The sequence below is a fragment of the Arachis hypogaea genome, chromosome 3 (genome assembly GCF_003086295.3).
Source record: "Arachis hypogaea cultivar Tifrunner chromosome 3, arahy.Tifrunner.gnm2.J5K5, whole genome shotgun sequence".
Lineage (NCBI taxonomy): Eukaryota > Viridiplantae > Streptophyta > Magnoliopsida > Fabales > Fabaceae > Arachis > Arachis hypogaea.
In genome coordinates, this window is record NC_092038.1 from 35619443 (window position 1) to 35631460 (window position 12018).

Genomic DNA, 12018 nt, shown 5'->3' on the forward strand with positions numbered 1-12018 from the left:
AGTGGCATGTTCAGTGGACTTTTCCTTAGCTTCCCATTTTTCTAAGGTGTTCTCAGATGAGTATAAGTATTGATTGTTAGCAATCATCTCAATGAGCTTATTAGCTTCTTCGGGTATCTTTTTCATGTGTATGGACCCACCTGCTGAATTATCCAGGGACATCTTGACTACATCAGAGAGTCCGTCATAGAAGATATAGCTTGATCCAATCTATGAACATTTTAATGGGGGCATCTTCTGAGCATCAGCATGTACCTCTCCCAAGCATCATAGAGGGACTCGCTCTCTTCCTGCATGAAGGTTTGAACGTCTGTCCTTAACTTAGTCAATCTCCATGAAGGAAAGAACCTGTTCAGGAATTTGTTGATAACCTTAACCCAAGTGTTCAAACTCCCCTTGAACTGGTCATCAAGCCAATCCTTTGCTTGATCCCTCACAGCAAATGGGAAGAGTATTAGCTTGTAGACTTCAGGGTCCACTCCATTGGTCTTCATAGTATCACAGATCTGCAAAAAGTCAGAGATGAATTTATTGGGGTCTTCCTGTGGGAGTCCATAAAACTGACAATTTTGTTGCACTAGGAAGATCAAATGTGGGTTGAGCTCAAAATTATCTACTCTAATGAGGTATACTAATGCTCCTTCTATAGAAATCAGGAGTGGGAGCTATGTAAGAACCCAAGGTTCTTCTAAGTTGTGCATTCCCATTTCGATCCATAGTGAACTCTCCCTATTTCTGCATACACAAACAAGAGACAAAAAAAAGTGGGAGTCTCTATGTCAAAGTCTAGAGAGCTCCCAGTGAGATATCCAAAAAAAAAGAAATAAAATAAATTAAAGCAAGCTATTAAACTAAAAAAAATTCAAAAATAAGAATGAGAAATTAAACTAAAACTTTTGAAAAAATTAAAAGAAAAAAATACTAAAAGACACCACACTTAATTTCTGAAATTAATGAAAATAAATAAGAACTATTTTGAAAATTAAAAGAAAGGGGTTTAAATTTTTTTTGAAATTCAAAAAGAAAGAGAAAATACTAAAGAAACACCAAACTTAAATTTTGAAATTAAATGAAAATAAAATAGCTAAAACAAAATTCAAAAATCAAGAAAAAGATAAATATGATAAAAATTAAAAATCAAGAAAAGTAAACAAGATAGAATTCGAAAATTAAAGAAAACAAACAAGATAAAAAGAAAATAAACTCAAAATTTGAATTTAATTAAAATAACTAACACAAAATTCGAAAATCAAGGAGAAGATAAATAAGATATAGATCGAAAATTAAGAAAAATAAACAAGATTTGATTCGAAAATAAAAAAAAGAAAACTGATTAAACCAAAAAAAGAAAATCACTAAAACGACACCAAACTTAACATTTGAAATCAAATAAAAATAAGATAGCCAAAACAAAAGGAAATAATTCGAATGTAAGGGAAAGATAAATAGGATAACAATCGAAAATTAAGAAAAATAAATAAGAAAAATTTCGAAAATCAAAAGAAAGATAATTAAACAAAAACTAATAAAAATTACATAATCTAAGCAACAAAACAACCAGTAGTTGTCAATCACGAACAATTCCCGATAACGGCACCAAAAATTTGGTGTGCGAAATTAGAACTCGCACAACTTTACTCGCAAGTGCACCGGGTCATCCAAGTAATACATCAGGTGAGTGAAGGTCGATCCCACGAGGATTGCGGACTGAGCAAGCAATAGTTATCTTGTTGGACTTAGTCAAGCAAATTGTAAAGGGTGGTTGTTGTTGTAAAACGCATAAGTAGTGAAAAGCAAGTAAACAAAGCAAATAAATAGGTTTGGTGTAAAACAATAATGAGAAAATAATTAAGGTCTCGGAGATGTTTACTTTTCCGAATTAAAACGTCTTACCAACTATTTTAACAATGAGTGATTCATTCTATGGCAAATCATAAGTGACTAAACCCTAATCTCTTAGTGATTTAATCTCCTCTAATTCTCATCAAAAGCCACTCTCATGGTCATTCAATTTAGATCAGATGGTTAAGTTTAGAAGACTAGTTTAGCGCCACAAAAATCTCAATTACCCAAAGCTAATGGTGCACGTAAATTGTGATCATCAACAATGGCACCAATAGACTTGGAGCTCTCAAACGTGAAACACACTTTGTCACAACTTCGCACAACTAACCAGCAAGTGCACTGGGTCATCCAAGTAATACCTTATGTGAGTAAGGGTCGATCCCACGGAGATTGTTGGTATGAAGCAAGCTATGGTCATCTTGTAAATCTCAGTTAGGCGAATTTAAATGGTTATAATGATTTTCGAATATAAGAATAAATAAAGCATAAAATAAAGATAGAAATACTTATATAATTCATTGGTGGAATTTCAGATAAGTGCATAGAGATGCTGTATTCCTGCTGAATCTCTACTTTCCTACAGCCTTCATCCAATCTGTCATACTCCTTTCCATGGCAAGCTGTATGTAGGGTGTAACTGTTGTCAATGGCTACTTCCCATCCTCTCAGTGAAAATGGTCCAAATGCTCTTGTCACAGCACGGCTAATCATCTGTCAGTTCTCGATCATGTCGGAATAGAATCCATTGATTCTTTTGCGTCTGTCACTACGCCTAACAATTGTGAGTTTGAAGCTCGTCACAGTCATTCAATCTCTGAATCCTACTTGGAATACCACAGACAAGGTTTAGACTTTTCAGATTTTCAAGAATGGCCGCCAAAGGGTTCTAGCTTATACCACGAAGATTCTGATTAAGGAATCCAAGAGATACACGCTCGTTCTAAGGTAGAACGGAAGTGGTTGTCAGTCACGCGTTCATAGGTGAGAACGGTGATAAGTGTCACAGATCATCACATTCATCATGTTGAAGTGCAGCGAATATCTTAGAACAAGAATAAGCTGAATTGAATAGAAAATAGTAGTAATTGCATTAATACTCGAGGTACAGCAGAGCTCCACACCTTAATCTATGGTGTGTAGAAACTCCAGCGTTGAAAATACATAAGTGATGGTCCAGGCATGGCCGAATGGCCAGCCCCCCTTAATGATCAAAAGATCGAATAATCAAAAGACTAGACACTAGTACAACAGTAAAAAGTTCTATTTATACTAAACTAGCTACTAGGGTTTACAGAGATTAGTCTAAGTGCAGAAATCCACTTCCGGGGTCCACTTTGGTGTGTTCTTGGGCTGAGCTTGAGCTTTACACATGCAGAGGCTTCTCTTGTGGTTAAACGCCAAGTTGTAACGTCCGTTTGGCGTTTAACTCTGGTTTGTGACGTGTTTCTGGCGTTTTACTTTAGAATGCAGCATGGAACTGGCGTTGAACGCCAGTTTGCGTTGTCTAAGCTCGAACAAAGTATAAACCATTATATATTGCTGGAAATCTCTAGATGTCTACTTTCCAACGCCATTGAGAGCGTGCCATTTGGAGTTCTGTAGCTCCAGAAAATCCATTTCGAGTGCAGGGAGGTCAGAATCCAACAGCATCAGCAGTCCTTTGTCAGCCTCCTATCAGATTTTTGCTCAGGTCCCTCAATTTCAGCCAGAAAATACCTGAAATCACAGAAAAACACATAAACTCATAGTAAAGTCCAGAAATGTGAATTTTGCATAAAAACCAATAAAAACATCCTTAAAAGTAGCTAGATCCTACTAAAAACTACCTAAAAATAACGCCAAAAAACGTATAAATTATCCGCTCACTAACACGTCCTCTACCATTCCATAAGCTTGTCTTATTGACTTGTCTGCCATCTCTAATGAGATTCTTGCAGCTTGTACCTCAAAGATCTCCAGCTTCTCCATTACAGAGAGTGGCATAAGATTTATACCTGACCCCAGGTCACACAGAGCCTTCTCAAAGGTCATGGTGCCTATGGTACAGGGTATTAAGAATTTACCAGGATCTTGTTTCTTTTGAGGTAAAGTTTGCTGAACCCATGTATCTAGTTCACTAATGAGCAAGGGAGGTTCACCTTTCCAAGTCTCATTACCAAACAACTTGGCATTCAGCTTCATGATGGCTCCTAGATATTGAGCAACTTGCTCTTCAGTTACATCTTCATTCTTTTCAGAGGAAGAATAGTTCTCAGAGCTCATGAATGGCAGAAGGAAGTTCAATGGAATCTCTATGGTCTCTATATGAGCCTCAGATTCCTTTAGGTCCTCAATAGGGAACTCCTTTCTGTCTGGAGGACGTCCCATGAGGTCTTCCTCATTGGGATTCACGTCCTTCTCCTCCTTTGTTCATTCGGCCATATTGATTATATCAATGGCCTTGCACTCTCTTTTTGGATTCTCTTCTATATTGCTTGGGTGAGTACTAGGAGGAGTTTCAGTAATTTTCTTACTCAGCTAACCCACTTGTGCCTCCAAGTTTCTAATGGAGGACTTTGTTTCATTCATGAAACTTAAGGTGGCCTTAGATAGATCAGAGACTATGTTTGCTAAGCTAGAGGTACACTGCTCAGAATTTTCTATCTGTTATTGAGAAGATGATGGAAAAGGCTTGCTATTGCTAGGCCTGTTTCTTCCACCATTATTAAAGCCTTGTTGAGGCTTTTATTGATCCTTCCATGAGAAATTTGGATGATTTCTCCATGAGGAATTATAGGTGTTCCCATAGGGTTCATCCATGTAATTTACCTCTGCCATTGCAGGGTTCTCAGGATCATAAGCTTCTTTTTCAGAAGATGCCTCTTTAGTACTGTTGGATGCATTTTGCAATCCATTCAGACTCTGAGAAATTATGTTGACTTGCTGAGTCAACATTTTGTTCTGAGCCAATATGGCATTCAGAGCATCAATTTCAAGAACTCCCTTCCTCTGAGGCGTCCCATTACTTACAAGATTTCTCTCAGAAGTGTACATGAATTGGTTATTTGCAACCATGTCAATGAGTTCTTGAGCTTCTGCAGGCATTTTCTTTAGGTGAATGGATCCACCTGCAGAATGGTCCAGTGACATCTTAGAGAACTCAGATAGACTATAATAGAATATATCCAAAATGGTCCACTCTGAAAGCATGTCAGCAGGACACTTTTTGGTCAACTGCTTGTATCTTTCCCAAGCTTCATAGAGGGATTCACCATCTTTTTGCTTGAAGGTCTGAACATCCACTCTAAGCTTGCTCAGCTTTTGAGGAGGAAAGAACTTAGCCAAGAAGGCCTTGACCAGCTTATCCCAGGAGTCTAGGCTATCTTTGGGTTGTGAGTCCAACCATGTTCTAGCTCTATCTCTTACAGCAAAAGGGAAAAGCATGAGCTTGTAGACTTCAGGATCTACTCCATTAGTCTTAACAGTATCACAGATATGCAAGAACTTAGTTAAAAACTGGTAGGATCTTCTGATGTGAGTCCATAAAACTTGCAGTTATGTTGTATTAGAGCAACTAGTTGAGGCTTCAGCTCAAAATTGTTTGCTCCAATGACAGGAATTGAGATGCTTCTTCCATAAAAATTGGAAGTAGGTGTAGTATAATCACCAAGCATCCTCTTTGCACCTCCACCATTGTTATTGGGTTCGGCCATGTCTCTTTCTTTTTCGAGATTCTCTGTAAGGTTTTCTCTGGATTATTGTGCTTTAGCTTCTCTTAGCTTCTTCTTCTTCAGAGTCCTTTCAGGTTCAGGATCTGCTTCAACAAGAATGTCCTTGTCCTTGCTCATGCTCATATAAAAAAGAAGAGAACAAAAAAGGAAGAGGAATCCTCTATGTCATAGTATAGAGATTCCTTTATGTGAGTAGAAAAAGAGGAGAATAGAGGAGAGAGAAGAAAAATTCGAACACAGAAGAGAGAAGAGGGTTCGAATTTTTGAGATAAAGAGAATTGTTAGTAAATGAATAAATAAATAGAAGAAGATGAGAGGGAGAGAATTTTGGAAATTGTTTTTGAAAAATGATTAGTGATTTTCGAAAATTGAGATAAGAAATACAATTAAAATTAAAATTTGAAACAATTAGTTAGTTAAAAGAATTTTGAAAAAGGGATAGGCAATTTTCAAAAATTAGAAAGAGGAAAGTAGTTAGGTGGTTTTGAAAAAGATAAGAAACAAACAAAAAATCAATTAGTTAGTTGAAAAAGACTTGAAAATCAAATTTGAGAAGATAAGAAGTTAGAAAAGATTTTGAAATTGATTTTGAAAAAGATATGATTTAAAAAAAAGATATTTTGAAAAGATATGATTGAAAAAGATATTTTGGAAAAGATTTGATTTTTAAAATTAAAATTTGATTACTTGACTAACAAGAAACTAAAAGATATGATTCTAGAATTTAAAGATTGAACCTTTCTTAACAAAAAAGTAACAAACTTCAAATTTTTGAATCAATCACATTAATTGTTAGTAAAGATATCGAAATTTTGAAATAAAGATAAGAAAAAGATTTTGAAAACACTTTTTAAATTTTTCGAAAATAAAGAAAAAATGAAAAAGATTTGATTTTTGAAAAAGATTTTGAAAATATAAGATTTTTAAAAATTGAAATCTTGACTTGACTAACAAGAAACAACTTATTTTAAAAATTTTTGACTAAGTCAACCCAAAGATTTTGAAATTTTATGAGAGAAATAAGGAAAAGATATTTTTTATTTTTGAATTTTTAATGATGAGAGAGAAAAACACAAATATGACCCAAAACATGAAAATTTTGTATCGAAACCAATGATGCATGCAAGAACACTATGAATGTCAAGATGAACACCCAGAACACTTTGAAGATCAAGATGAACATCAAGACTTATTTTTGAAAAATTTTCAAGAAAAGAAAAACATGCAAGACACCAAACTTAGAAATTTTTAATGCTTAGACACTATAAATGCAAGAATGCATATGAAAAACAACAAAAAATACAAAACAAGAAAATTTGAAGATCAAACAAGAAGACTTACCAAGAACAACTTGAAAATCATGAAGAACACCATGCATGAATTTTTCGAAGAAAAAAAATGCATAAGTTTTTAAAACATGCAATTGACACCAAACTTAAAAATTGACACTAGACTCAAACAAGAAACACAAAATATTTTTTATTTTTATGATTTTATAATTTTTTTGGGTTTTTCGAAAATTATATTTATTTAAAAAAACGAAAATAAAATAAAAAAATTTGAAAGATTTTTGAAAACTTTTTGGAAAGAAAATTACCTAATCTGAGCAACAAGATGAACCATCAGTTGTCCAAACTCGAACAATCCCCGGCAACGGCGCCAAAAACTTGGTGCGCGTAAATTGTGATCATCAACAATGGCGCCAATAGACTTGGAGCTCTCAAACGTGAAACACACTTTGTCACAACTTCGCACAACTAACCAGCAAGTGCACTGGGTCGTCCAAGTAATACCTTACGTGAGTAAGGGTCGATCCCACAGAGATTGTGGTATGAAGCAAGCTATGGTCATCTTATAAATCTCAGTTAGGCGGATTCAAATGGTTATAATGATTTTCGAATATAAGAATAAATAAAGCATAAAATAAAGATAGAAATACTTATGTAATTCATTGGTGGGAATTTCAGATAAGTGCATAGAGATGTTGTATTCCTGTTGAATCTCTGCTTTCCTACTGCTTTCATCCGAACCGTCATACTCCTTTCCATGGCAAGCTGTATGTAGGGCGTCACCATTGTCAATGGCTATTTCCCATCCTCTCAGTGAAAATGGTCCAAATGCTCTTGTCACAGCACGGCTAATCATCTGTCGGTTCTCGATCATGTCGGAATAGAATCCATTGATTCTTTTGCGTCTGTCACTATGCCCAACAATCGCGAGTTTGAAGCTCGTCACAGTCATTCAATCCCTGAATCCTACTCGGAATACAACAGACAAGGTTTAGACTTTCCGGATTCTCAAGAATGGCCGCCAAAGGGTTCTAGCTTATACCACGAAGATTCTGATTAAGGAATCCAAGAGATACACGCTCGTTCTAAGGTAGAACGGAAGTGGTTGTCAGTCATGCGTTCATAGGTGAGAATGATGATAAGTGTCACGGATAATCACATTCATCATGTTGAAGTGCAGCGAATATCTTAGAACAAGAATAAGCTGAATTGAATAGAAAATAGTAGTAATTGCATTAATACTCGAGGTACAGCAGAGCTCCACACCTTAATCTATAGTGTGTAGAAACTCCACCGTTGAAAATACATAAGTGATGGTCCAGGCATGGCTGAATGGCCAGCCCCTCTGAATGATCAAAAGATCGAATGGTCAAAAGACTAGACACTAGTACAATAGTAAAAAGTTCTATTTATACTAAACTAGCTACTAGGGTTTACAGAGATAAGTCTAAGTGCAGAAATCCACTTCCGGGGCCCACTTTGGTATGTTCTTGGGCTGAGTTTAAGCTTTACACATGCAGAGGCTTCTCTTGTGGTTAAACGCCAAGTTGTAACGCCCATTTGGCGTTTAACTCTGGTTTGTGACGTGTTTCTGGCGTTTTACTCTAGAATGCAGCATGGAACTGGCGTTGAACACCAATTTGCATCGTCTAAGCTCAAATAAAGTATAGACTATTATATATTGCTGGAAAGCTCTGGATGTCTACTTTCCAACGCTGTTAAGAGCGCGCCATTTGGAGTTCTGTAGCTCCAGAAAATCCATTTCGAGGGAAGGGATGTCAGAATCCAACAGCATCAGCAGTCCTTTGTCAGCCTCCTATCAGATTTTTGCTCAGGTCCCTCAATTTCAGCCAAAAAATACCTGAAATCACAGAAAAACACAAAAACTCATAGTAAAGTCTAGAAATGTGAATTTTGCATAAAAACCAATAAAAACATCCCTAAAAGTAGCTAGATCCTACTAAAAACTACCTAAAAATAATGCCAAAAAGCGTATAAATTATCCACTCATCAACTAACAGAATTTTATATCACATATCCCAATTAGCCTACGTAATCAGCAGTTTAGGAGGAGTGTTTTCAAGTTGTAGCTCAAGCGAGATAGCTCTCTCGAGAATCACAAGAGCTCATGTAGAATAAGGGTCACACTCTTGTTCCACCCAAATTCATAAGATTAAGAATGAAAACAACACCTTCGAATTGAATCAGACATTAATTAAAATAAAAGAATAATAGTCTTAAGCCATAGAAATAAATAGAGCTCCTAACCTTAATTAAGAGGTTTAGTTGCTCATACTTACAGAGAAAATAGAATTGCCGCCTAATGAGGCTTGATGCAACCCCCCTGGTTAGTAATAAATGTTAGATCCAAAAAAGATATTGTTTGTAATTAAACCTAAAAGATATTGTTTGTAATTAAAAATTATAAAAAGAAAATAAAATAGGCTAAGAAGTGTTAAATCGACTTGAGAGGCCCAAAGAGAAGTGATTCGGACTGCTAGGGGAGTTTAACTTCAGGGGTGCATGTCAAATGCCACAAGGGGGTCAAAATTAGTGCATTCAGAGGTCCCCTGTTGGCGCTGGTCTGTCCCTATTGGGTGCTAAATGCCAAGCTTGACGTTTAGCGCCAGATTTAGTAGTGATTCCAGAAGAAAAGTTTAGACTATTATATATCGTTAGAAAGCTCTGGAAGTTGGCTTTCTAACGCAGTTAAAACCGCATCAATTGAACCTCTGTAGCCCATGTTATACTCGTTGGAATGCAAGGAGGTCAGGGTTGACAGCATCTACTATCCTTTCTTCGTTGTTGTACAGAATTCTACCAAATTCGTCCAAAATTCACCTAAAATTATAAAAACACTACAACAACTCAAAGTAGTATCCAAAAAAGATTTTTGTACTAAAATATAATAAAACTTAATAAAATATAACTAAAAACCACTAGAAAATGCTTTGAAAAAGGGTATAAGATGCTCACGCATCAACATCATAATATCTTTTATAATGAAAAGTATCATCGACTTTTATGGTATATTTGTAATAAATGTTTTTAATTGTCTTTTAAAATGAGATTTATTTATCTATTTTATCAATCTAAAATTATTTTTATTTTTAATAATAAATCTTAAATTTTATTTCTTAAAAATTAAACAAATCAATCCAATCTAAAATGTAATAATTTAGATCGGGTTGGATGTAAGACCCAGTTAATTAACGGCTAATTAACCCATAAATAAGAATTATTCTAGAAAGCCCAAAATGTAATTTTTGTGGCTAAATGTGATAGAGGAGATTGAGACGAGAATTTCGGTACCAATTTTATAGAATTCGGACCAAGATTGGACCGAACGGACCAAACCGGGCCAACCAGACCCAAAGTGGGCCCTTGGCCCAACATAACTAAACCAAAATCCTAGTTTTCAGCATTCTCTCTCCTCATTAAACACACTCAGACATTGAAAATGGAGGCCACGGAGGGAAGAACACTCTCTCAAGTTCTTTCTCTCACTTGATCTTCAAACCACCATAACTTTTGATATAGAGCTCCGATTGCTGCTCCGTTTGCGGCCACGTGTTCACCGCGGAGAGCTCTACAAAACCCATACAATTAATCTTGAGGTAAGCCACGTTTTGCTCTTCGAATTTCCAGCCTTATTTTCGAGTTTCATGAGCAAAAATGTTGAGATTTTGGGCTCTTTGATGTTATAGGACCCAACTCTCTTGAAGGAGAAGGTTAATCTTGTCTCTTTGGACCTTGGATGTGGTAAGATTCTCAACCCTAGTGTAATTTGTGGTTCTATGATGTTTGGGTATTGAGATGTTGTGTATGGGTATGATGGTTGTGGCCTAGGTTGTGTATATGTGAATATTAGAGCTTGATTGGTGACATTGAAAAGCTTGAAAAGGGTTTGGTGGTAAAAATTCTGTTCTTGGAGGTGTTGAGGCCTTGAGAGCTTGAGGAAAAAGTGGTTTGGAAGTGCTTCGGTTAAGCTTGGAAAATCGGCTAAGGTATGGTCTCGGTTTCTCGTATCTAATATGTAATGTGGTAGGAAATACTTAGGCTAGAGGCCCTAAGATAGGCATTGAATTGTTGGTGTTGCTGAATGGTTGATATATATGATGTGGTCATATATGTGACGATGATTATTGATGCCTTGATGGTATGATGTATGAGAAATATGCATGTTGTGATATATGCTTGATGATTGGTTGTGGTTGAATTGTGGGTTGAACCATGTTAATGGTGAGTATGACATTGATTGTGTACAATGATGATTTATTGGAATTGGTGTTGTTGAAAATTGGCATGAGGAAGAGTATGTGATATGTCAATGTGTTTGGGTTTGAACCACTTGGGTGAAGTGGGTTAAAATGATGGGATAGTGATTTTGTAAATTGTGGTAATGTGTCAATGTGTGAGTTGAGGAGGCTTGATGTTGAATTTGATATATTTTGATTGATTTCAAAGAAAAGGGATGAAATTGGCATGTTTTGATTGATTTTGAAAAGAGTTGAAAATGGCTTATTTTGAAAATAGCACTGTGATTTTGTATGAAAATATGGTTTTTGGGCATACTTTGACGGGACTTAACTTGGACTACGGATCTCCATTTTATGCCAAATCTATTTAGAAATGAAATTGGATCCGGGATGTCCATGTCGTTCGAAGAACGGGTGAAAAACGATTTAAAATGAGAAAGTTATGTCCGTCGGAAGATTGGGGGTTGAATCGGTGAATTCTGCAGCTTTTAACTTAGAAAAATTGTAGCAGAATAATCCCCCGCGCGTAGGCGCACTTGGCGCGTACGTGCCGTTCTTCCAGAAAACGCCATCCACGCGTGCGCGTGGTGTGCGCGGGCGCGCCGATGTGCTGCACCCAATGCCCAGCCATTTTCTAGAGGGTTGTGCCTGAACTGTGCCAGTTTTGTGCCTGGGGCACGAGAGTACCCACGCGTACGCGTGGCTGACGCGTGCGTTTCGATTGGCTATTTTTCAATCCACGCGTTAGCATGCATGACGCATACGCGTCGGTGAGTTTTATGGCCATCCACGTGTGCGCGTGGAGTGTGCGTACGCGTGGCCCCGTTTTTATCCCAAAGTTGATTTTTGATTTTTAAAAGCCAAATCTCATACTTCTAAGCCTTCGATCTCACCATTTATGTCTTAAATCATTAT

At 36.5% G+C, this 12018-nt stretch overlaps 1 non-coding gene across 1 annotated transcript; it reads left to right on the plus strand.

Moving 5' to 3' along the window:
• The first annotated feature begins 5028 nt into the window (after nt 1-5028).
• On the plus strand, nt 5029-5136 carry LOC112792885 (small nucleolar RNA R71). The gene has a single exon (XR_003197605.1). It is a non-coding gene; the product is annotated as a small nucleolar RNA R71 (small nucleolar RNA).
• The last annotated feature ends 6882 nt before the right edge of the window (nt 5137-12018 follow it).